This window comes from Vidua macroura, chromosome 14 (assembly GCF_024509145.1).
Source record: "Vidua macroura isolate BioBank_ID:100142 chromosome 14, ASM2450914v1, whole genome shotgun sequence".
NCBI classification, from domain to species: Eukaryota; Metazoa; Chordata; class Aves; order Passeriformes; family Viduidae; genus Vidua; species Vidua macroura.
The window spans coordinates 15314956-15338636 of NC_071584.1; the positions used below are offsets into that span (position 1 = coordinate 15314956).

A 23681-nucleotide genomic window follows, 5' to 3' on the forward strand; every position below is an offset into this window, starting at 1 on the left:
GACACCCGCTCTGACCCTACAGCACCTCCTGCTTGGCTGGCCTTGTGCAGGGGCCTGAACACACAGCTCCAGGAGCATTCCCGAGGCTGGGATCCGGAGGCACGGCTGGATGTATTTGCCTTGTCACCGTGGCCCTGGTGTCCTGCCCCCAGCAGGACATGGCACCCCCGTGTCCCCCTGTCCCTTGGCTGGGACTCGGTCATCCACACCCGGGTGCTGCGGAGCACCTCGGGAGAGTCACAATAAACTGGTGGCAGTTTAGGGCGCCACGGGGAGCGGATTATGCAAATGAGGACATCCGCTTTAATGGCATTCCAAGATTTTTAGTCAAATTTAATTACCTTCCTTCTTCCCCCTCTCTGTGCCTGTCCCTGATCAAATTAAAACAAACAACCCCCAGCAGAGTGTTTGTGACAGGAGTCGTGTTGAAGACTAATTAAAACCCGACGATTGTCACCGCGACGAGCCTGGCAGGCGGCACGGGGACAGGGACAGGGCCAGGGCAGGTGGCACCGGATGCTCCCCATGGCAGCTCATTATCCGATCCCGTGTCACGGCTCCTGCCCGTGCCACGGCTGGCGGGGAGGGACCTGCAGGGGGAACACGGGCTCTCAATTACTTCTGCGATAATTTAATGGACTAATTAATAAACCCATGCGGCACCTTCTCCGGGGTGCTGCGGGGGCGGGCGGGGTGAGGTCTGTGCGGGAGCTGCCGTCTGCCATGGAGCTGGGGAGGGGACAGCTGGGCTCAGCGCCCTGTCACACGGCTGTCGCCTTCAGAGAGATGGTCCCGGGCACACGGGGCTCTGGCTGGTCCTGGCAGCGCAGCTCCCTCCACCCCAGCCCAGCGCAGGTTCTGTGTTCCTGCCCTGCTCCCTCTTCCCGGCAAAGCTCCAGGTTTCACCTTGGTGTGGAGAAAGCCCCGCTGTGCTCTCCTGAGGATTTTCCCTTTTTCCCCTGTGGTTTCCAGCGCCCGTGTGCGCTCAATCCCACTGAGACCGAGTCGGCTGCTCTGGCTCCTGTTCCCCTGGCCACAGGTCCAGCCGGGGTGGGGAGGATGGATGGGTGTTTGCTGGCACTACTTGAGCAGTGGGAGGGAACAACCTCCCTGTGATGAACCAGCTGTGACCCAGCCCCTCGCAGCCTCTTGTTATGGCATCGATGAAGTCACTAAATGATCCCTTGTTCATATTCCCGTAAATCAATAGGTCCTGGCGCTGTAACACACTGGCTGGTTCCAGTATTTTAGTTGGGCTAGTCCTCAAGGGGAGCTGGTCTTGTTAATTAAATCCATCTAATCAATCTGGTCTGGAAGGGCACGAGTTATTTATTCATCAGAGGCTGCACCGTGCAGCCCAGGCGATCTGAAAGGCAGTAAATAAACATGGGAATGAAAAGCTGAGGCAGCAGAGTTTGCCTGGGCCTGAGAGACTTCAGAGCTGGGTCAGATAAAATGGGATCACATGTTTAATTTAACAAAATCCAATAAAAAGTGCACCTGGATTGAATGAAATCCTTGGGATGGGGGAGCTGCCAGGGCTGAAGTGGGATGAGCTCCCGGGGGTCAGGGTGTGCTCAGGCCCTGCCCTCCTTGGAGAGCCCATCCATGCCCACACACCCGGGAGACCTTGGGCGAGGGCAGCACCAGGCTCAGGCTGGGCCTTCCCGAAGCAGCTTCCCATGGATTGTCCTGCTCGGCCGCCTGTGCTGCCCAGGAACTCACAGCACGCTGGGGCTCACATTATCCTGGAAATTAATTACAGAGAGAGCCTTCCAGCAACTGGGGAACAGGAAAATTTGAGCTGATGGATGAGAAAAGGAAGGAGGGTGATATGTCACTTTTCAGCTCATGGTTTGCAGAATTGTTCCCTGCTCTAGTGTGAAATGCTGAGGGAGCTGAGCTGCTGGAGAGGGTGAGCTCCCTCCTGTCCCTCCCAAGCCTGGTTTTGCCATTGTGGGAAACCAGAGTCATTTCAGTGCTGGTGTGAATGCAAAGACCTGCAAATCAGTGCTGAATAAAATATCACTGCTCTGAGTGGGGCATGTCTGAACCCTTGGCGTGTTGGGTTGGCTGTCTCTTGCAGCTTGAAGAGCTGAAATACCCCTTCTTCTGGCTTGGTTTTCATGCACAAGAACCTGGATTAACCTCCACAGTGTTGGAATTGCCCAAGAGCATTTCCAGAATGAAGGCAGAGGGTTCCTGAGGAGTCAGGGCAGGAACCCTCTGTTCAGCAGCCTCTGCGAGTTCTTACCAGCCCTGGAATGATGCTCCTGCTGCAGGCAGTGAGGGACTCGTGGACTGATGGCACAGCTAAATACTGGGAGTGGGAATGCGGGTCAGGAACTCACAGGGAGGACAGGAGGAAGATGAGGCATCACCATCCTGGGCAAAGAGACCTTGCACCTCTGCAGGGGCTGAGGAAGAGACATCTGGAGTGGCTGGATGGGGAAGATGAGGAAAACCTGCCAGAACACAAGCATGGGAATAAGGGCTGGGGAAGAGTGTGGCAGAGACACTGCAGAGCAGAGACCAGCTCTGGCTGGACCATGGTTGGGGTTTGAGGCTGAGCCCCCCATGCACAGGCATGCTCAGAGCTGGGGTTTGCTCCCACACCCTTGGTGACTCTCAGAGGGAGGTGGCTCCCCTGAGACACTGAGGGCAGACGTGGGAGGAGGCCTTGGCAGTCCTGTGGGTGGTCTAAGCCAGAGTCTGCAGGGAAAAAGGTGATTCAAGTATGGGTGGGTGCTGTCACGGCACAGGGAGGGGCACAGGTTTAGCCTGTAAATCATAATTAATGGATATGCAAAGCTGGGGAGAAGGGTTTGTCCCACTGCAGCTCTCTTTCAATGTGAAAACTCTCATTTGGATGTCACCCCACCATGGAGTCATTTTCCCAAAGCCCCAGACACCTGTAACCTGGAAAACTTCTGCAAAGGGACACTCTGCTCACATTTTGTGAGTGCACTGCCACCAAGGAACAAGAACCCTTTGGGAACAGCTGCTGTGGAGGGGGACAACTTGAGAGAGCAGGAGGGTGCCCTCAGCCTCCTCCTGCTCCCTGGGATGCGTTGGGCTGGCAGAGCCTGCAGCCCTCCCTCTCTCCTGGTTCATCCGGCACAGCAGCATCACCCACAGCCCCAGCCTTGCCCTGCAGGGCCAGGGCAGAGCTCTGGGATCCCCGAGGGGGCCTTTGCCAGGGGGGCAGAGGCCAGACCTTCCTGAGCCCCCCACCCCCTCGCCAGCTCCTGCATCCCCCTGGGCTGGGTTGGTTCCTGTGGTACCTGCAGCTTTCCCCTTCTGCTTTCCTGGGAGCTTGTGACGGAGCTCTAATGACAGGAACACAAACTGTAAAGGGGTTTCAGCCATGAAGAAACAGCGTTTGCATCCAGGTTTGGTCTAATCCAGTGTTTTTCCGAGCTGGTTTCTCCCCCTGCGTCCCAGACTCCTGGTGATTCCCCACGACCTCATTACTTCTGAGTTAACACAATGCACTTGGCTGCTGGAAGATGGTTTATTAATTCTGGACTCGTTCCCGAGAAGATGTGTCCTATCTAGAGACAAACTGCTTTTATCATGTGTCCCAAGATTCTGGCCAACCCCTTTGGTCTCCAAGCTTGCCTGGGGTGAGGAGGAGAGCACGAGGAACAATAAATGCAAACTTTCAGACAGTTTTTCCTCTGAGGATCAGGAAGCCCAGACACACATTCCTGAAGGGTGCCCTGGGCAGGGGATGGGGAGGAGATGGTTCATCAGTGTCCCTGTAACAGCACAGGAACTACTGGGACAAACAGAGCACATTCCCCAACGCAGCGTGTTCCCGAAATCCCTGAATGGAAAATCCATAGGCCTGGAAATGAGAGCATTTGTTCTCTCTCTCCATTGTTAGCTGGAGGAACAGCTAACAGAGTGTGTCTTCTCTGGGGGCCGCAGCGGGAAAGACAGATGGTGAGAGTGACTCCAGCTGTCAGTCCCTGGAGATGTGTGGAGGAATCAGTGTTTAATATCTGATTTAGCTCTGCTCTCTCCTCAAGTCGCCACTGTCCCCAGCTCTGAAAGACGTGTGTGCTTCTGAGACAGTTAAATTAAACCTCACCCAACCGAGGGGCACGTGCTCAGCTCCTCAGAAATGTCAGCTGGCAGCTCGTCACCAGGAGCCAATGGATCTGGGTTCACTCCCTGGAGTCTGGGTGTCTGCCTCCTTCCCCTTGCAGGGCAGAGTTACACTGGCCTGGGGAGGATTGGCAGCCAAACCAAGCAGGCAGAAACGGCCATGGACAGCTTCTGGAAAGGGGGAGCCTTTGGGGAGCATCCCCTTCCAGGGCTGCTCCAGAGTGGGGATGAGGCAAAGGGAGCCCTGCTTAGGGGACAGGCTGTGTTACCTGGGCAGGTGACACCTGAGAAGCAGAAACACTGGAGAGGAGGAGGAAGAGAAAGAGGAGGAGGAGGAGGTGGAGGAGGAGGAAGAGGCAGACATTCCATGAGAATCTCCATCTGTATGGAAAGGGAGTATGGTCCAGGGCTGTAACACATCCCAGATGAGGTGGGAAGGGCTCAGCAGAGCATGAGTCACTGCAGGGGAGGGGAGAGCAGCTCTTTGATAAGATGTGAAGCAACTCCCTGTGGCGGGTTAATCTTCATTCACTGACTCTGCCAGCGGAGCCTTGCACAAGGCTTGGTGACCCCAGCATTCCACCCCGTCCCTTGGCTGCTCCACAGTCCTTGTGTCCCTCCTGGGCACGTGGCAGTGAGGTTCTGGTGCCCACAGAGGGTGTGGGGCAGGGACACATGAGAGCTGCCTGTAGGGTCAATCCAGATAGGGCTGCCTCTGGAGACTCCAGGAGGTTCTGTTTCCAGCACAGATAGGACCCATCCCATCCCCATTGGCACAGGAAGCTTAAGGGACACCTTCCATTACCCCAGGTTGCTCCAAGCCCTGTCCAACCTGGCCTTGGACACTTCCAGGGATGGGGCAGCCACAGCTTCCCTGGGCTACCTGTGCCAGGGCTTCCCCAGCCTCTGAATACTCTCAGTCTTCTCTCTCAAGTAAATCTCCCCCACTGTTTGAGCATTTCCTTCCCATCCTTCCCATCGTTCTTCCCTCCTGGTGACCCTCGTCTGTCTCAAACTGCTGCAGGTCTGTCCGTGTGTCTGGGCACGGTTCCCCGGTGGGTGTGCGTCCCTCTGTGAGTGTGGGTGCGGGTCCGTCCGTGGGTCTGTCCATGGGTGCGGGTCCGTCCGTGGGTGCGGATCCGTCCGTGGGTGCGGGTCCATCCGTGGGTCCGTCCGTGGGTGCGGGTCCATCCGTGGGTCCGTCCGTGGGTGCGGGTCTGTCCGTGGGTCTGTCCGTGGGTGCTGGTCTGTCTGTGGGTCTGTCCGTGGGTGCGGGTCTGTCCGTGGGTCTGTCTGTGGGTCTGTCCGTGGGTGTGGGTCTGTCCGTGGGTGCGGGTCTGTCCGTGGGTCTGTCTGTGGGTCTGTCCGTGGGTGCGGGTGTGTCCGTGGGTCTGTCTGTGGGTCTGTCCGTGGGTGCGGGTCTGTCCGTGCGTCTGTCTGTGGGTCTGTCCGTGGGTGTGGGTCTGTCCGTGGGTGCGGGTCTGTCCGTGGGTCTGTCTGTGGGTCTGTCCGTGGGTGCGGGTCCGTGCCCGGAGCCGCCGCGCGGGGGCAGGCGGAGACCGCGGGAGGAGCGTGGGGCCCGGCTATCGCTGCTATGGGAATATCTCCTGGATGGAGGCGAAGCCTGGAGCTGGGGGAACCCCGCGGGCTGCGCTGTCCTCACTGGAGTCCGCGAGCTCTCCGGGGAGCGGTGGGACAATGAGCTCTGAATCCGAACTGATACAGGGCTGAAGGGAACGAGTCCACCGGGAATGGGCTCCCGACTGCAGGGGCGAAGGGCTGAACTTGCAGGGTGACAGGGCAGGGGAGGCACAGGCAGAGGATGGCCCCACGAGGTGTGAGGGCACGAGTGAGTGCAGAGAGGGACCCGCACTGGGAGCAAATCCCCAAACGGCTCCCGGACTCTCTGTCTGAGCTGGGATTCTGAGCTGTTTGTGTCCATCCTGGAGCCAGAGCCAGGGCAATGGGAGTGGATGTCCACACCTGCAGATCCCACAGGCAAACACATCCAGAGTCACTCCCATCAGTGCTTTCTGGGGCCAGCACCAGCTCCTGCCAAGAGCATCCTCTTCTGCGGCTGTGTTCTCCCATCTTGGGTTTGTTCCCAGCCCCCCTCCCTCCCTGTGGTGTGTCCCACTGGAGACACCTGTGTGACAGTGGGATCCTCGTGCCAGGGTGTGGGGCTGGCACAGGCCACACCTGCCACCATCATCCCTGCCTGGGCTGCCGTGGTTGCCGGGGCAATGGATATGATGTGATAAACAGAGGGAAATGGGGATGACGCCAGCAGGGAAAGGGCAGAATGGATTTTATTTCACGTTTATTGAAGCGCAAATTGCCGTAAGAACCAACTTGCTCGGGAGCAAACAAGGGAAGCTGAGACCCTCTGGGCTGCATGGTCTCTCTCTGGGCTCTCAAACAGCCTTTCAGCCAACATCCCTGACCTGCTGCTTGAGCTGAGCTGTGCCTTTTCCATGGATTTGCCCACTTACATTTGGATCTCAGAGTGTTTGGGAAGGCTCTGCCGCAGGCTGGGATGGCCACAGCAGGGTGCTCTGCAGGGAGCTGCTCCCTTCTGCAGGATGCACCACTGGAGCAGCATGGGGAAGGAGATGGTGACCCTGAGGGCACAGGAGAGCTCTGCTGCCTCTGACCATGCTGGGAGGGGGCTCCAGCAGAAGTTATGACTGGTCTAACAGCAGATAAGGAATAAACAAATCCCAGATTTTGCATCTATATTTGTGCAAGCTCTGGTGATTGATGTATTCCCATCTCTTTCTCCCTCCTTCCTGGGCTGCAGGATGTAGAGTTGGAGAGACGTGGAGATGAAGATGTAGAAATGTAGAATTGAAGAGTTGAAGATGCTGAGGGGCTGGAGCATGTCCAGGGAAGGGAACAAAGCTGGGGAAGGTTTGGGAGCAGCAGGAGTGGCTGAGGGAGCTGGGAGGGGCTCAGAGAAAAGGAGGCTCAGGGGAGACCTTCTTGCTCTGTACAGCTCCCTGACAGAAGGGCGCAGCCAGGTCGGGATCAGGCTCTGCTCGCAGGGAACAGGGACAGAATGAGAGGAAACGGCCTCAAGCTGTGCCAGGGGAGGTTCAGTTGGATATTAGGGATAATTTCTTCCCCAGAACGGTGGTGAGGCACTGAGAGAGGCTCCCCATGGCAGTGGGAGTCTCCATCCCTGGAGGGATTTAACAGATGTCCTCTGGAAGAGTTACAGCACAGGAGTTTAGGGGAGATCAAGTGCCTCGGAGATGAATTTCCATCTGTAGGTAACAGTACCCCCTTGGGCTGGTGCTCTCCGTGCATCCGTGTGTGTCCCCAGCACAGCCCCCAGCACACAGATGGCTCCTGGCTGGAGCAGGGATGAGCCAGCCGTGGTAACGTTATCCTTGCTGCAGATGGAATTGCATTTACTGATATTCAGACCCAGGAGGGCCCATGTAGAACTCTCTGGTCTGATCTGCAGGGAGGGGAGGGCTGCTCTGAGTGGGAAGGCCAGCGGGAAAATGAGCCAAGGAATGCTGATCCGTACAAAGCCTTCCCAGGTACCCCACTCCACGCAGCTCCTGCTGTCCTGCTTCCAGGCCATCCCACTGTGGGTGAAATGGAGAAGCCCTTGAGGAATTTTAAAGTGTCTACAGGAAATACCTGAAACTCTGTGCAGCAGGAAATGGAAGTGGAGGAGGTTGAGTGGCCATGAGGGCCGGGACACTGGCCCAGAGCATCCTCAGTCTGCTGTGGCTGAGGATGTGGAGGGAAAAGGATTATCCACAGCTGGTGAAACAAAGGAAAAAGGTTTCCTTTAAGAGAAGGGGAAAGATTCTCTGCACTCATTCACAGAATCCCTGGTTGGATAATCCCCTGAGGAGAGGGGAAATGTGCTGCTGGTGCCGATGGGGATCATTTATGGGTGAAGTTATTGGTGATTTATGTTTCCACTCAGCTGGATGAGAGCAGAAATCCATGGAGAAATGGAGGCAGAGGCCAGGAGACTTGGCTGGGCATCTCTTCCCCATGCCCCACTTTGTAAGGCTCTATTCCCAGCTCAGCTGCTCTCCCCCTGATCCCCGTTCCTGCCATCCCAATGGATGGATGAGCTTGGAAGTGGCTCCAGCCTGCCCAGGACATGTCCCACAGGCACTACCAGAATCCTGTCTCCAGACATGTCCAGCTCTTCTGCCACCAGACCCACTTGAGACCCTCTGGGGAGAACAGACAGGGGTGCCTTGGGAGGAGGAGGAGGAGGAGGAAGAGAAAGGGGAGGAAGAGGAGGAGGGCAGCAGGGTGAGGACACACATCTGCTGCTGGGAGCCTGTTGGGAACTGAGCACCCCCTCACCCTCTGGTCTCCTCATCAGTGACGAACACGTGCAGCAAGGGCCACCGCAATGAAATATATATTTATAACAATCATCATTATTATTCTTTCATCAATTTTCTCTCCCGTGGATGGAGCCTGGCAGAGACTTCAGAGCAGGCAGAACTGCTAAAGCAGAAAGTAATGGTGCCCCCAGGACGAATAAACGGAGCACTTCAAACCAGCAGATGCTGCGGAAAGCCCCGGCGCAGGAAATATCTGCGGAATGAATCGGGAGCTTTATGGAGCTAGGGCTGAAGGGCTGTAGGAAAGTTCACCAGCCCAGGAGGGGAAGGAAACAGGGAGGACCAGGAGCTGGCACCTCCTAGTGTGGGGCTGGCACCCTGGGGAGTGGGGCTGGCACCTCAGGGTGTGGGTACTGGTGTGGGATGGAATCCCTTGATTGTTTAGGGTCTGACGTCAGCCCCGATAGGAACCACAAGCAGTCCCCTGCTTATGGGTGCCCCAAATCACCTGTGCAGGAACCAGCAGTTCAGTGAAACCCCAGGAAAAGCTGAGGGATCCCAGATGGGCAACCCTGGCTCAACCCTGAGGAAGGAGGGAGATGCTCTGACAGGTACAGGAGCTGAGGAGCAATAACTGCAGCAGCATCCTCGGGACAATGGGAGGCCCCTGCTCCTGCCCCTCCTCACACTTTGCAGCTCCACTGATACCCACACTCCCAGCTCTGGTTTGGGGAGCCCTGGGCAGGGCCTCAGGAGATGGGACCCAAAGGACAGATGGCATCACTGACTGTGCACAGCCACTGCCACCACTGCTGCCCAGTGCCAGGAAAAAAATCGATAAATTAAGAAAAACAAGATTCCTGTCCTGAAAAGCCTTCAGACTCAAGCAATCCAGCAACAGCTGGGACAAAGGCATTCCTGCATGTGCTGCTGAGGTTTGGCACGTGTCTCCTAGTTCCAGGTTGTTTTTTTTTTTTTATAGTATATCATAAAATAATGTTCTATATTCTATATATTTTTATGCGCGGCAGGAGAGCAGTAGAGGGCAGGGACGGCAGGAGGCTGGCCAGGAGGAAGGGAGGCTGGGGGAAAGAGTCTCCAGAGGAGCACCAAGGTGGGCAAGTGCCCTGGAAGCAGGGTCTGGGCTGGGGCAGAGGTAGGGGAGCAGCACCTGGAGGAGGGATGGGTCAGGTTCAGTGTGGCCAGAGCAGAGCAGGGGGAGGGAGGGGTGGCTGGAGAGTGGGCACGGCCCTGGTCAGCTTTGCCCTGTGGGATGTGAGAGGAAATCCTGTGCTGTGGGCTGGGATGGGGCTGTCCTCTCCTGCAGCAAGAGCTCAGACATCGAGGGACTCATCCACATACTGGGTGCTGCATTGTTCACAGCCAGAAAACCACAGAGGGGTGGAAAGCTCTGACAAACTGCCCTCAGCCCAGCCCTCAGGTCCCACGGCTGGGACTGCTGCTGCCCGGCTCCGGCAGGGAGGATGCACAGCATGGAGGAGATGGCACCATGGCATCAGGGTGATGGCACCACGGACAAACCCTTGGCTTTAGCCTGAGGGCACAGGAGACTGAGACTCCCAGAGAGTCACCCCTTGGTGGCTGAGGGAACATGAACCAGTGACAGCAAGACCTGAAAACAGGTTTTCAGGAAGTAAAATGTTTCTGGGAGTGAAGAGCAAAGGGCTTTGGTGAGACAATTCAGTGTCACACCAGATTTCCCCACTTCTTTCCAGTGTCCCCAGGCCATTTAAGCAGTGGCCGTGTCCTGGGCCTGCCCTGTCCCCACAGCCCCACACCCAGGTGGGTGCTGTGGGATGGGCAGGGCCCGGTGCCGCGCCAGCGCCCAGCTGGCACCCAGCCCTTGGCTGCACCACGGGCCTCATTAGGTGCTTAATTTTTAAGATGCTCCCCAACTTTACGGGCTCTTTCCCGGCCGAGAGTGCAAACCTGCCTGTGGTCCCCGGTGGCGTCTGTGGGCCGTGCTGCCGGAGCGCGGCGTGCCGGGGCCTGCGCCGCCGTGGGTGGCAGGGCCGTGGCCCGGAGCCCACCCGTCCGTGCCAGGCGTGTTCCTGCAGCCCTTCCTGGGCCATCCCCACCCGTCCGTGCCAGGCGTGTTCCTGCAGCCCTTCCTGGGCCATCCCCACCCGTCCGTGCCAGGCGTGTTCCTGCAGCCCTTCCTGGGCCATCCCCACCCGTCCGTGCCAGGCGTGTTCCTGCAGCCCTTCCTGGGCCATCCCCATGGCAGCCCAGGTGATTCTTTCTCTTTGCTCCCTGCCCCTGGGGCGGCTCCGAGCCTTTGATTCCAGAGGCTTGTCAGGACACTTCAGCTGCTCCAGAAGGTGCATGTAAACGCAGCGGTTAAAAAACGTGGTTCCAGGGGCTGTGCTGAGGCTAAAAATGGCACTGAGGTAGCCCAGAGAGACAGGGGGGGTGCCACAATAAGTGTTCTATTTTTTTAAGCCCCCAGGAGCTCACACCAGTGGGGATGGGGGCACAGCTGGGGATGTGGGAGGGCCTGGGGACGACTCACCCCCCTGAAGACAGCAGGGAGGAGAATGTGTTGCTGTAGGGTCCAGGGAAGATTCTCTGACTGTTCAGGGAGGAAGGAAGGAGCGTTTTTTAGATAAAGTGGCTGGACTGCCCTGACAACCACATTGTTTATTAGTGCAAAGTTGGAGGATTTCAGAGAGAAAGTGTTATGAGGGTCATTTATTCTGTTCAGCTCTGCAGAGCAGCCAGGGCCTCACTATTCCTGGCCAGAGATGGAACAGCTCATGAATGTTCTCCCAGTAAAATACAGCTGGGCAAGGAGGTGACTTCTTTCCTCCTTCCTTTACCATTTCACACCTTTCTCTCACCAGATCAGAGCTGCCTTTTGCTGTGTCACATATTGACAGGTGCTAAAGTTGAGCTCCAACCAGAGGGGGCTTGGCAGGGGAAAGTGTTTTTGGTTGTGGGGCTGAGCAGAGCCCAGTGTGGAAGCTGCACTGGCCTCTTCTCTGCACAGGATCAGCTGCAGGGTCTGCCACAGGGATGCTCTGGTGGGTGTTCCCTTGGTGCTCTTGCAGCAGAGGGTCCCACTGACAGTGCCCAGCAAAGCTCTCATTAATGCACTCCTTGCTCTGGATTGGGGGTGATCAGATCTTCAGAGCCTGCTCTGGCCCCTTCTCACCCTCAGTCCTGCCCCCGCAGCCCCATCTCCCTTCCTGGAGCTGTATTTATCTCTGCAGCTTTGAGGAGGAGTAGGAATGGGAGCAGGAGTGGTGGCTGGAGCAGGACCTGTGGCTGGAGCAGGACCTGTGGCTGAAGCAGGAGTGGTGGCTCTCACTGTGCCAGGCACATGAGCTCTCTCCAAGCCAGCTGGAGGAGAAAGAGCTCTTCCTCGGAGCACTCAGGGTGTCCCTCTCCATTCCCCAAACAGACAGGCTGTAGCCAGCAGTTAATATCCCTCTGGCGTGGTGCCCTGCCCAGGCAGGGTGGCAGGTTCCTCTTTTAATAACTTATTTATCTTTCCTTATTGCAGGAATGATGACAGTTTTCATTATTAAGCTGCTAGGTAATAGGGTAGCCTTTGGTGGGAGCTGACTCATCATCCCCTCTTTGCTGACAGTCGGATTCAGTTCCCCAGGAGAGCTGTGACAGGAGCAGGACGAGCAGTGCCCGTCACGGCTGCAGCTCTGGGGCTGGCAGGGCGGGCACAGCCACTGGGTGGGCACACACGCCGGGCACGTGTCCTGCCAGGCTTGGGCTCCCCAGTGGTGCTCCCTGTCCCCCAGTGCTGTCCCCGCCTCTGCTGTCCTGTTGTCCCTGTGTTCTGGAGAGGCTCCTGCCTCGAGGAGCTGGTGTGTCCCTCGCCGTGGTGGCACCGCAGCAGGGACATTGGGGACATCGAGCACAGGGTGATGGGAAGCAGAGGCAATGGCACAACCCCAGCTCAGCCCCAGCCCCAGTGCCCATGCAGGGGTGGCAGGGATGTGGAGAGAGCTCTCCAGCTCCTGCCTTGCCCTGGAAGCAGTGTCCTCCTCCCCAGCCTGAGGATTTGGAAACCACCAGCCCACAGTGGTTGTGTGTGGGCACCATGGAGCTGGAGAGAAGCCATGGCATTGTGGCCATGCCAACAGAACGAGGGCAGAGCAGAAGGGACACCTGGGACCCAGCCATGTGCCTGTGCCAGGGATGCAGCTCTGCCACCATCACTGGACTGTGCTGGCGGTGGCAGCAGTGATATATGAAATCAATTAAACATGACCCATTTTTAATTGGATGTACAAACATGCCTAAAGTTAAATGAGGGCTCTTTATAAAGAAAGAATGCAGTGTGGTACCACGTTAAATGAGAAACTCATGTACTTCCCAAGTGGGAGCTTCCCAGATTTACATGTGGAGCTGCCTTTGCAAAGCAGCTCTTCTCCTGCTGCTGGGCAGAGGCAGATTCCCACAGCAGGAATGTCTGGCTGTGGAGACAGGGACCCACAGTGCCACAGCCACTCGTGAGGCTGGCAGCTGGGAGGGGGCCTTTTCCTGTACCTCCAGAAGCCTTAAAGCCACTGGATGGTTCCCAGTGTGTGCCCAGCTCCCATGCTGGGAGCTCCTGCTGCCCCCTCCTCGCCCCCAGCTGGACCCTGCTGCTGGGCTTGTCCATCCCTTCCAGATGCACACCTTGAATGCACACCTTGCTGCCCTTCCAGAGGGGAAGAAACCAGGAAAAAAGTGAACCAGTTTCTAATTATGCCTTGTTTGCTTTCATTTAGAGCTAATTCAGCCCACACAAAAGTTACTCACCCTATTAAGAGAAATACATATTAAAAAAGCCCCACAGATGCCTGATTCATTTTAGACTGTAGAAATTAAGTTGTGGCTATTTCCACCTTTCCCCCTCTGATTACAAACTATTTGCATCTCAAAACAAACCATCTTTAACTGGGACCAAAAGTTACAGGGCTCTTCTCTGTGGCCTGGGTAGTGAAGCAAGTGGCACAGCCTTGAACACTTCCAGGGAACTTCCACAGCTTCTCTGGGCACCCAGTGCCAAGGCCTCACCACCCAGGGAAGAATTCCCACCTGACCCTTCTCCATTTGTCTTGGGGTGGGAGGAAGCCATTCTGTCCTGTCCCTCCATCCCTTGTCCCAAGTCCCTCTCCAGCTCTCTTGAAGCCCCTGTAGGCACTGGAAGGGGCTCTGAGGTCTTCCTGGAGCCTTCTCTTCTTCTGGTGAGCCCCCCCAGCTCTCCCAAATGAGCTCTTTGCTGGGGACACCGTGGATGTCCCCTTAGCCATGCTGCCAGAGGCTGTGTGGGACAGGGACAGATGTAACTGCTCCCTCCTCTCCCCTGTGTTTTGGCATCCAATGGGCATTTTGACAGAATGGTTGTGAATGAAAATTATTTGCCAAGACTTTTTGCTCATCTCAACTCCCTGCTGTGCATGTGGCCGGTGCAAGCCCTGGGCACCCAGTGCTCTGAGGCACAGGGCACTGCCCTGCTCCCACCCCCAGCAGCTCCAGCGTCTGGTTCCTACGGGATATCAGCCAACATTCCCCTGGAATAACATTCCAGAGATGTTTACAAGATACATACAGAAAATAAATACACAAAAAGAGAATTTACTAAAAATAATAAAGCTGAGAAGCTGTGGAACTCCTCACCTGCCCTGCTGGCATTGCACAGTGCCCGGGGGCTGCCCATGGACTGGGATGGGGCAGCCCTGCAGAGATCTGGGAGAAGAACGGGGCTGTTTGCTTTTCCTATCCTCACGTGTCACGTTTGGAGCAGGGCATGGAGCTGGGAACAGCCATTCTCCCCGGGGTCAGGCTGCTGCAGGTCCCACCCTGCCCCGATCCCCCTCCCCACCTCCCTGTGCCCCCCAGGATGCGATGCTCAGAGCAGAGCGTGAGGCAGCTCGGAAGTGCTGTGCTAGAGGAGGAAAAAGCAGCCTATTAATTAACAGCAAATGTACAGTTAATGGGGCTTTTTCCCTTCCTAAACAATTCATCAAAATGATTTCATCGAAATTTAGCTGATGGGGCGCGAAACGCAGCTGCTCTGTCCTGCTCTGCGCTTTTTCTGTCCTGGCAGGAGCAGAACGCTGAGAGTGCAGCCGCGGGTTTGGGATTCACGGCGCTGCAGGATGGAGGCTCTGGGGGTGACTCAGTGCCTCTGCCACTGCCAGAACTCAGAAGATAAAGGGGCTGTAAGTGAAGGAGTTCCACTGCACCAAGCTGACAGAGCGCTCACCCCTCTCTTTACACATTTACTACGTTATTGCCTCAAGTTCATTTCAATATGGAGCAGAAATTCCTGCTGGGCCGGTCTGGGGACTGCAATAGAGCCAGGCAAGGGAGGAAGGCCAGGCTGGCTCTTGGGCATGCTGCCCTGGATATGTCCTGCTGTTATCCAGTTCACCTGGATAACAGACTGAGCCCAGGAATGGCCTGGCTTCACAAAGTACTTCAAAAAACAATAAGGTTGTTAAATTTTTAGTGTTTTTTTAAAGATTGCTCTTATATAAGAAGAGGGAAACCAGCTGTTTACAGCTTTAAAGGCTTGGGTTTTCCTTCAGGAGTCACAGTGCTTTTGGAATTTAAAGGTATAGAGAAAACCTAGAAAACTCTGCAATATTTCAAAGCGCTGCCTCCACCTGGACTGAGGGCAGGCGCTGTGCTCTGAGCAGCACAGCACCCAGAGTGGGATGAGATGGACTGGGATGGAACAGAATGAAGTAGATTAGAGTAGAATGAAATAGACTAGAATAAGAATTAGAATAGAATAAGAATAAGGATAAGAATAAAAATAAGAATAGACTATGACTAAGACTAAGAATAAGACTAGAATAAGAATAAGATAGAATATGATATTTTCAGCTGGAAGGGACTGACAAAATTAATCAGTTTCAATCACCTGATACTTTCAGAAATCACCAGAAGCTGAAGCACATTAAGGGCACTGTCCAAATGCCTCTGACACCCTGACAGGCTTGGGACAATGACCCTCTCCCTGGAAAGCCTGTTCCGGAGATGTGGGGTGGGAGCTGCAGCGATGGACAAACAGTCTCCAGCTGCCAGAGGAGCAAATCCTGGAGCCTCACAACTTTTCCATCCAGCCATGAAACAATCTGCTGATTTTATTGAAACCAGATCGCCGGCTCCATCTCGCAGCCGCTGCTGCAGCGGGTTCAGCACGTCCAGCAGCCCCCGGGAGCTGCCCGCGCCGCGAGGGGAGCGGCGAGGGGGACACAGGAGAGGCCGCCTGGCCACGTTCCCACCACAGCCTTGCCCACACTCACAACGTGGACACGTTTTTGGGAAGGTGGATCAGGCACTGCCAGGATCTGGAAGGGCTCCTTGGAGCCCTCACGGTTCCCATGCAATCCCAGCCCACGTCCCCTGTGGAAGCCCAGGTTCATCCTAAAGGTTACAAGTGAAACTGTTCCACAATGAGTTCATGAGTAAAACCATCCAAACCTGGGAGCCCTTATCTTTGTGTGGTGGCACAGGGAAATCGTGGCACTGGAGCATCCCTGGACCAAGAGAATGCAAGGACAAAACTGGATTTCTTCTGAAAATGCTGCAAAGCCTGGAGATTCCATACTGGTGGAAATCAGTGAGCCAAGCAGAGACAGGAGAGGTTCACACAGAGGCTCAGTGATGTCACCAGCTGGCAAGTGCTGCCACATGCTTGGTGCTAGGGAAATTCTGAACAAAGCCTCGAGGAGCTCAGGGAGGGCTCTGGATATCCAGGAGGCTCTGATGGGGTCCCCAAGGGAGCTCATGTGCCCCCAGGGATGGAGGGAGGTGGGCAACAGGGTAAAACCCTCCAGCCGTGGCAGGCTGCCCTTTAACATAGCAGGAGGAGCTACAGACTGGGGGATTGCAGTGGGATTGAGTCACTGCTGGGGCATGGTGAGGGTCCCACACAGTTCCTGAGGGTCTCGGTGTGGATGCCATGGAGGGGCTGATGGAAGGGCTTCGTTTGCATCTGCAGTTCCTGGGCAGGGAAAGCGTCAGCTTTTCTGTTGCTAAGGAACTCCAGCAAGGTCCAACCTACCCAAAACTATCAGCACTTGGAAATCAGAGGCACCACCTCACCTGGCACTGTCCCTCTGCCCCTGCTGGGACAGTGACAGGACTGGGGGGTGAGGAAGGGTGGCTGGTGCAGGACCCCAGCCTGCTCCCTGCCTTCCCTCCCTGGGAAAGCATCCCTGCTCTCCAGGCAGGGAGACAGTGGGTGCAGCCACCTAGATGTGCTTAGAGACCCCCCAGATATGCTTAGAGACCCCCTTGATGTGCTTAGAGACATCCCAGGTGTGCTCACAGACCCCAGAGCTGCTCATGAGCCCCCAGATTTGCCCACAAACTCCAGATCTGCTCACAGAGCCCAGATTTGCCTGTGAGCCCCCAGGTTTTGTCGCTTGGGTTCATTTATCTCTCACCAGCAGCGTCAGGGTAGAGTGAGGGCCCCCCTCCCATGGGACACAGAGATCACCTTTGCCTGTGCAAGGAATTCACCCAGGCGTGCTGCAATAACACTCTTCCTGGGATGACTTAATCCTGGCAGCCCCTTTCCATGCAGGAAAATATCCTGAATGTTTTAACAAGGCAGAGAGTTATCCAGCTCCTCACCTCCCTTCTCGGCTCAGAAGAACCATTCCCAAATTTCCACAGGGATGTAAGTAAGGCAGTAGCTAGGGATGATGGGCTCCTCTCTAGGACCACTTGGCTACAGTCTGCTAAAGAGATATTTTGGGCACTTTTTTTTCTCCGAAGCCTGAGGTTTTTTTGAAACAGAGCAAATTAACAAACCCCGGAGCCGGCTGATTTCAGCTGAGTGTTTTGATGAATAATGTGCCATAATGGGCCCAAACAAGCTGGGGAGTTTATCTCATCCCACTGCACATCCCATTCCGTGTCGCATCCGCTCGCTCCCAGCCCTCCTGCCCCAGCACTGATTGGAGAGTCTGTTCTCCTCCATCATCTGTTCTGGCTGCTCCAAAATGGAATATTTTGAGGATTCTAGATAGAAGGGGTTTTTTGTCTGCCAGAAAGCCCTTCTGCCGAGAGGTGTCTGCAGGAAGCTGAGCACAGTCAACTTGCAAAGTTGGGAAATTTGCTCAAAATGCAAATCCTGTCCCTCTGGCTTGGATCCCAGCACAGTGCAGGTCACGGAGGTGAGGAGCAAACATGGCCCCAGGTATTCACAGCTTCCCAAACCAAACACCTGAGCTGGTTTGGGAACGGATCCATCATTTCCATTTCCGTACATATTTATTACACTCAGCTCTCAGCACTGGGTAAAAAGCAAGTGCAAATTGAGCCACTGATTGATTGATTGATCATTGCGTGCATTTACCAATTGGTTTCCATTTGTTTGTCTGAGAAATACCCACAAGCTTTAAAAGCCAGATTCTCGCTGATGTCTAGAAAACAGAATTACAAAAAAAGGTGAGGGAAACCTGCAGGTCAGTTTGTGGGACTGAGCTAGGATGCTGAGAGCTCCTGAGGCATCATCCTGAAGATGCTCTGGGTAGGATCACAGGACCACTGAATTATTTAGGTTGGAAAAGGCCTCCAAGATCATTGAGTTGGTAGTGTCATGTGTTCCTATTTATAAATTAATTAGATCTCAAATGCACTTGTGGCTGTTGTGGGCTCCCTGGCTGGTGGGATCTACTGGCTGGAGACGATGCAGTTCTGACCCTCAGCAGCACAGGGAGTGGCTGGACATGGGAACAGGCTCCCCAGGGAAGTGGTCATGGCCCCAGGAGTTCACAGAGCATTTGGACAATGCTCTCAGGCACATGGAAGGATTTTGGGGCTGTCGTGTGCAGGGCCAGGAGTTGGACTCGGTGATCCTTGTGGATCCTGAGTGATTTGCCCACAGGTGGGTCCAAGGGGACACTCACAGCTCAAGAGGTGGCTGAAGGGTGAGGAGCTCTTCATCTCCATCTAGTTCTGAGCCACAGATGTTCCTTTCTCTAATCCATGGACAAGACATCAGGAGCAGCAGCATTCCTGAGGGAGCACGAGGGGTTTATGTTGGGCAAACACCAAGGCTGTTCTGCAGCACTGGGATGTTTAACCTTGGCCAGGAGGAATGGTTGTGCTATTGTACTGCACAAAATTAATTGTTCTAACCCCAAGAGACCTGACCAATGGTGGGCAGCTCCCAGCAAATTCCCAGATTTACACAGTCCCTCTCCTGTCCCAAAGAACTGCATCCATCAGGGACTAGCATCTTTCCCCCTGCAGCTTCCCCCAGAGCAGAGAACTGCACCCTTGCCCTGAGGGGTGCCCAGATGGGCAGCTTTGCCAGGTGAGCAGGCAGCTGGTCCCCGTGCCAGGAGCTGGCAGGGACGTGGCGCTTGCTGTGCTGGAGCCTTGCTCCCCTCTCCTGCCTCATTCACCACATTTCCTGTTGTGGGACAAATCTGCTTTTTGTGTAAATCTGTCAGCAGCAAGAAGTCAGTGAGTTTCCCTAAGTGAGTTTTTCGTGTATTTTTAATAAAGGTCACTCTGTGTTTACTGGCAAAGACAATCGATACGGGCTCATAATTCATGAAGGATCCCACTGGTCTGTAACGACCTGCGGTCAGAGCACACGGAGAACCTTGTCCACAGCCTCTCCCAGCCCCCAGAGGGTCCAGCCGCCTTCTGCCCCTGCCCAGCTCCTTCTGCCCCTGCCCAGGTCCTTCTGCCCCTGCCCAGCCTGAGGGTCACTCCCCTTGGAGCTGTTTCCTCCTCGTGTCCTGAGGTGGGGCTGGCAGGAGCCCCCAGCCCAAGCTGTGCTGGCTGGGCACTGCTGCTCAGCCGTTCCCTGCTGCAGCCTGAGGGAGCACCACCCTTTTCTATCCATCCCCCGGCCCCAGGCTGCTCCCTGAGCTCAGGGGTGAGCTCTGATGGGGCCGATGGGGCATGGCCAGCAATGAGACTCCTGAGGTGCCTGTGGGGGGACATGCTGAGCCCGTGGCAATGACCCCATGATATCCCCCCCGTGCCCAGAGCCAGCTGTGGCAGGGGCTGCAGGGAAGCTTGGGCTGGCTGTGACGAGGGGGAGCAGCAGGAGAGAGGGAACAGGAGACTAATGCCTTAACAAATTCGATTTCAGAGCAAACGAGCTGGCTGCTGTTGTGCAGCACTGGTAACCTGGTTTTGTGTTGCCGGCTGCACTGGGAAACGTGGCTATTTTTAGGCTATTTTTAGGCTCTTAATGCCAGTGGAAGAAAAGAAAAAGAAAGGGAAAAAAAAAGAAGAAAGTATAAGCCCTGCGGTAAATAACTGGGTCTGGGTGGAATTAGGGTGAGTTCTGAAGGCATGTCTGGAGCTGCTCTTCCCAGCAAGCCCCATCTGAGGTCCAAGCAGGGGTGTCCAGGCACACCAGGCCTCAGGGTGGTGCCTCTTTCAGGGGGGATTGAGGCATGCCTTGGGCTGGATGGGGACACTGGAGTGATAGTAGGGCTCTGGTCCAGGAGGGTCAGCAGAGACTCAGGCTCAGGGATGGCACAGAGGCTTGTCCTGCTGCAGGGTCACCACATCCTGCCCATCCTCTGCTGCTCTCCTAGTCCTGATCCTCATATTCCATGGGTGGAGCCATCCATCCCCTCCTGCTCTGCCTGCAGCTCCCTGCCCACTCCCCAGTCACTGTTAATGCCTTTAGCTGGGGTCTGCTCCGAGCAGCTAATGAGTCCATTGCCCTGAACTTTGGAATAAAAAAGGGAGAGAAATTTTAGATAAATGTTCCATCAAGTTTTTGTTTGCATGGGACGGTGCAGGGATAAACCATCCCAGGGATATCAAAGCTCTAAGGACTGGTGGGAGCTCAGACCATGGGGTGAACAGGACCTGGCTGGAGTTACTGTCTGTGGGAAGGAGCTCAGCTGGTGAACCCGAACATCAGTTTGGAATGATCAGCTCACTTCCCCTTCACAAAGCAAATCCCCGGGAAGTTTGCAATGGGGAGACGAATTAATAGCCCAGAACTTTGTGTCGGGCCAAGCATGTGGCTGTGTCTGAAGAAGAGGCCAGGCTTGTGAGCAGCACTTGAGGATGGGCTTCCCAAGGAGCCCTCAGCTTGGCTGGAAACTCTTGGGGATGGATTTGGGGTCTCCATGAGGCCTGTGGCCAGCTGGAGCTGCAGCATGGCTGGATATGTGGTGTCTCCTTCTGGGACAGGGGCTGCTCTTGGCCCTCAGGACCCTACAGGCTATTTCTATCCCTCTGGCTTTTATTCCAGTTGGTTTTTGGCAGAATGTACCTCAGTATGAGCCTGGGAAAAGCTGCATGGTCTTGGGCTCAGGTGGACTCCCACTCTCAGGGGCTAGGGAGCAATGTCAAGCAGGCACTTCAGAAACAGACAATTTCTGATCAAATATTCAGCCTGAGCTGCCTCTGAATCTGCTGCTAATCCCTCCTTGGCCAGAGCTGGGATTGCATTTCCCAAATACCAATGCAAGGATGTATTTGCACAGCGTAAACCTGTATTGACATTTTCCCCTTTACACTTTGGTCCTGTTTCCCAGGTCTCGAGGTGTGAGAAGCTCAGCCTATGAAGGGTTTGTCACCTGGTCTGTGGGTCCCTGCCAGTGGCCAGGGGGCTCACAGCCTTCCGGCTCCTCAGTGGGACCCTCGTCCTCCCCAGCCTCCTCCTCAGAGTGAGAGACTTTTACAACAGCACAACCAGCACTTTTACAGTTCTGTTTCATGCTGATTTTTCCACTCCTCTCAGCCCAGGTCAATGGGCTGGGAGCCACCAGCTGCTTTCAGTGACATCAGTGACAAAGCCACTTCAGTCCTCTGCCCTGCTCCTGCTTGTGCCTCCCAAACCTGCCTTCATTAATTTGGAGGGGAAAATAACAACCATTAATTTGGTTACAAAATAACAACCATCAATTTGTCTCTTCTGCCTTTCTCATCTGCTGTTGCTCCATCCCATTACATTGGTCTGTGAAGAGCCCCTCTCCTCCCTTTTCCCCTCTCCCCAGCTCCTCTTCCCACAGTGGAGCCACAGGGGACACAGAATTGTCCTGGCCTCCAAGCACTGTCACCAAAACCAGTGGCAGGAGGGGTGGGCAGCCTCACACAACAGGGACAGAACCCTCTGGGGAGCTTTGCCTAGTGTTGACACCAGCAAGAACATTCTGGAAAGATGGGATGGAAGGATGGCAATACAAGAGAAAGGATGGACAGCTGTGGTCTGAGACCTGGAAACTGCCCAAGCTGGGAAGAGGCAAATTCCCAACCCAGGGTTTTCCACAGGGCTCGGAGACACCCCAGGGCTGGTGCTGCTGGGACTTGTCCCTGTTCCAGAGGACACTCCTGCATCTGTTCCCTGGAGAGGGAGGCAGCTCTGGTGAGCGACACTCACCCAGGAGACTGTGCTAGAGAACAACAACAGGAATCTGCAGTGAATGACTGGGGGAGCCGGGCTGAGTTAATGAAATCTGTGCCTCAGCGAGTCCCGTCCCACAGCCGGGGTCATCCATCACCTCATGCACTGGGATTGCCCCTTTCGACAGCTGCAGCTTATTTTTAATTATTGATACTATCTCACAATGTCCCAGCAAATGTGTGGAAGTGAGTTTTGTGGGAACACTGAGGTCCCTGTACAAATGCTGGCAAGCCTTTGTGGGGAGCAGGGGCTCTAGGGTGTGCAGGGAAGGGAAAGCAGTGCCTGACTCCCCAGGCCCCCTGTGACAGAGCTGGGCTGAATCGAGAGGCAGCTGCCCTTATTCCCCTCTGCAGTATCAAGCAGGTCTTTCATGACCAAACTGCTCTCCCACCAGGCACAAATTGCCTTTGTCCCCGCTCCAGCCTGCTCTCTGCACCCTCCTCCTGTCCGTGCCGTGCCCAGCGTGCCCCCGACCTGCCGCATCCCTCTCTCCCTCCCTGCTTTCCCCAGCCAGAGGTATTTTGCAAACACAATTGCATTAACAAGCTGGCGAGAGCCCCCATGCATATTTCATGTTTAACATGCCCTCGTTTCCTCCCGGTTAATGGATCTCTCCCATTATGCCTCTGCCTGTCTGAGCAGGATACCTTTTCAGTGGAACATAAAAGCTGCTCCCCGGTGAGGCGGAGCTCTGGGATTCAACCGCCCGAGAAGCAGAAGGTCCAGTGTCTGCCCTCGTGTGCTTGGAATATTGGGCTTCCCTCACCAGCTCCTATTTCCCTCCCTCAGCCCATTTCCCCTCCTTTTTTCCCCCTTTCTCACTGAATTTTGCTGGCCTGAGTGTCCCTAACACCTTTTGCTCCTGGAGCTTCCCACACTGGGATGCTTCAGGCAGAGCACAGGGACTCAGTCAGAGCTGCTGCTGGGAAAAACTTGGGCTTAGGGAATGAAAAAAAGAAAAAGGAATTGATCCAGGTTTAATGAAATGTTACATTTTACTCTCAGGGAAACATTTGGTTTGTTCTGAAGTGCTGGTTTTTAAAAAGTAGGATTGAAGGGTGTTTTAAAAAAGTGAGGGGTTTTGGAGAGCAAAATCAACACATTCCATTGTCGAAATGTCAAAGGGAGGTTCTTCATCTGGGAAAAAGAAAATTTAATTTCAAGATCTCAGTGTGACTGAAATGAAGGCAGAAAGCAGAATTGGAGTAGCTGCCCAAGGAAACTTGTACACAACAGGATGATTTCCCATTGTAGAGGTTCCAGTGGTGTTGTGGGACCCCTGATCCCAGGGGAGTCCTGGCTCTGCCCAGTGCTCTGTCCCACAGCCCAGGTGGGAGCAGCCCTCCTGCATGGTGGGGCTGGCAGGGCCGGGGTGGGCCAGCAGAGCAATCAGCTCTTTGGTTTGGTACAATTAGAAATTCCATGGAGCAGGAATGAAAACAAAGTCCGGGCCAAGCGCTGCTCCTGCCAAGGCGCCCTCGCAGGGCTCTGGCTCCAGTTGGTGCTGGGGTGGTGGGTGTTGATAGACCCCAATAAAGTGTGCACATGGCAGACACCCTGTGCCACCACTGCCACCACTGGGGACCACACCAGGGCCCCCTGGCTCATCCACAACATCCCAGCACCAGGATCTGGAAGTGCTGCAGATCCCGAGGGCACGGCTGTGCCGGGAGCCCAGCTCCAGCTCTGGGAGCAGCTGTGCTGGGGATGAGATCATGTTCTCCCATTTCACTGGCACTGAGGGATTCGCATCCTGGGATGCCAATGGTGTCCCCCCATTCCCAGCCTCATTCCTGGCATCACCCATTCCGAGCCCAAAACAAGCTACTTTTCTGTATGAGGTGATCTGGAGCATCTCCAGC

The 23681-nt window shown here is 55.2% G+C and overlaps 1 long non-coding RNA gene across 2 annotated transcripts; it reads left to right on the forward strand.

The window, feature by feature from the left end:
- Positions 1-8678: 8678 nt before the first annotated feature.
- Positions 8679-16537, forward strand: LOC128814439 (uncharacterized). Of its 2 annotated transcripts, XR_008439375.1 has the most exons (4): positions 8679-9049; positions 9470-9552; positions 9822-10691; positions 15350-16537. It is a non-coding gene; the product is annotated as an uncharacterized LOC128814439 (long non-coding RNA). The 2 variants fall into 2 exon arrangements; XR_008439376.1 differs by lacking the exon at positions 9470-9552 and having other exon boundaries at positions 9766-10691.
- Positions 16538-23681: the final 7144 nt, after the last annotated feature.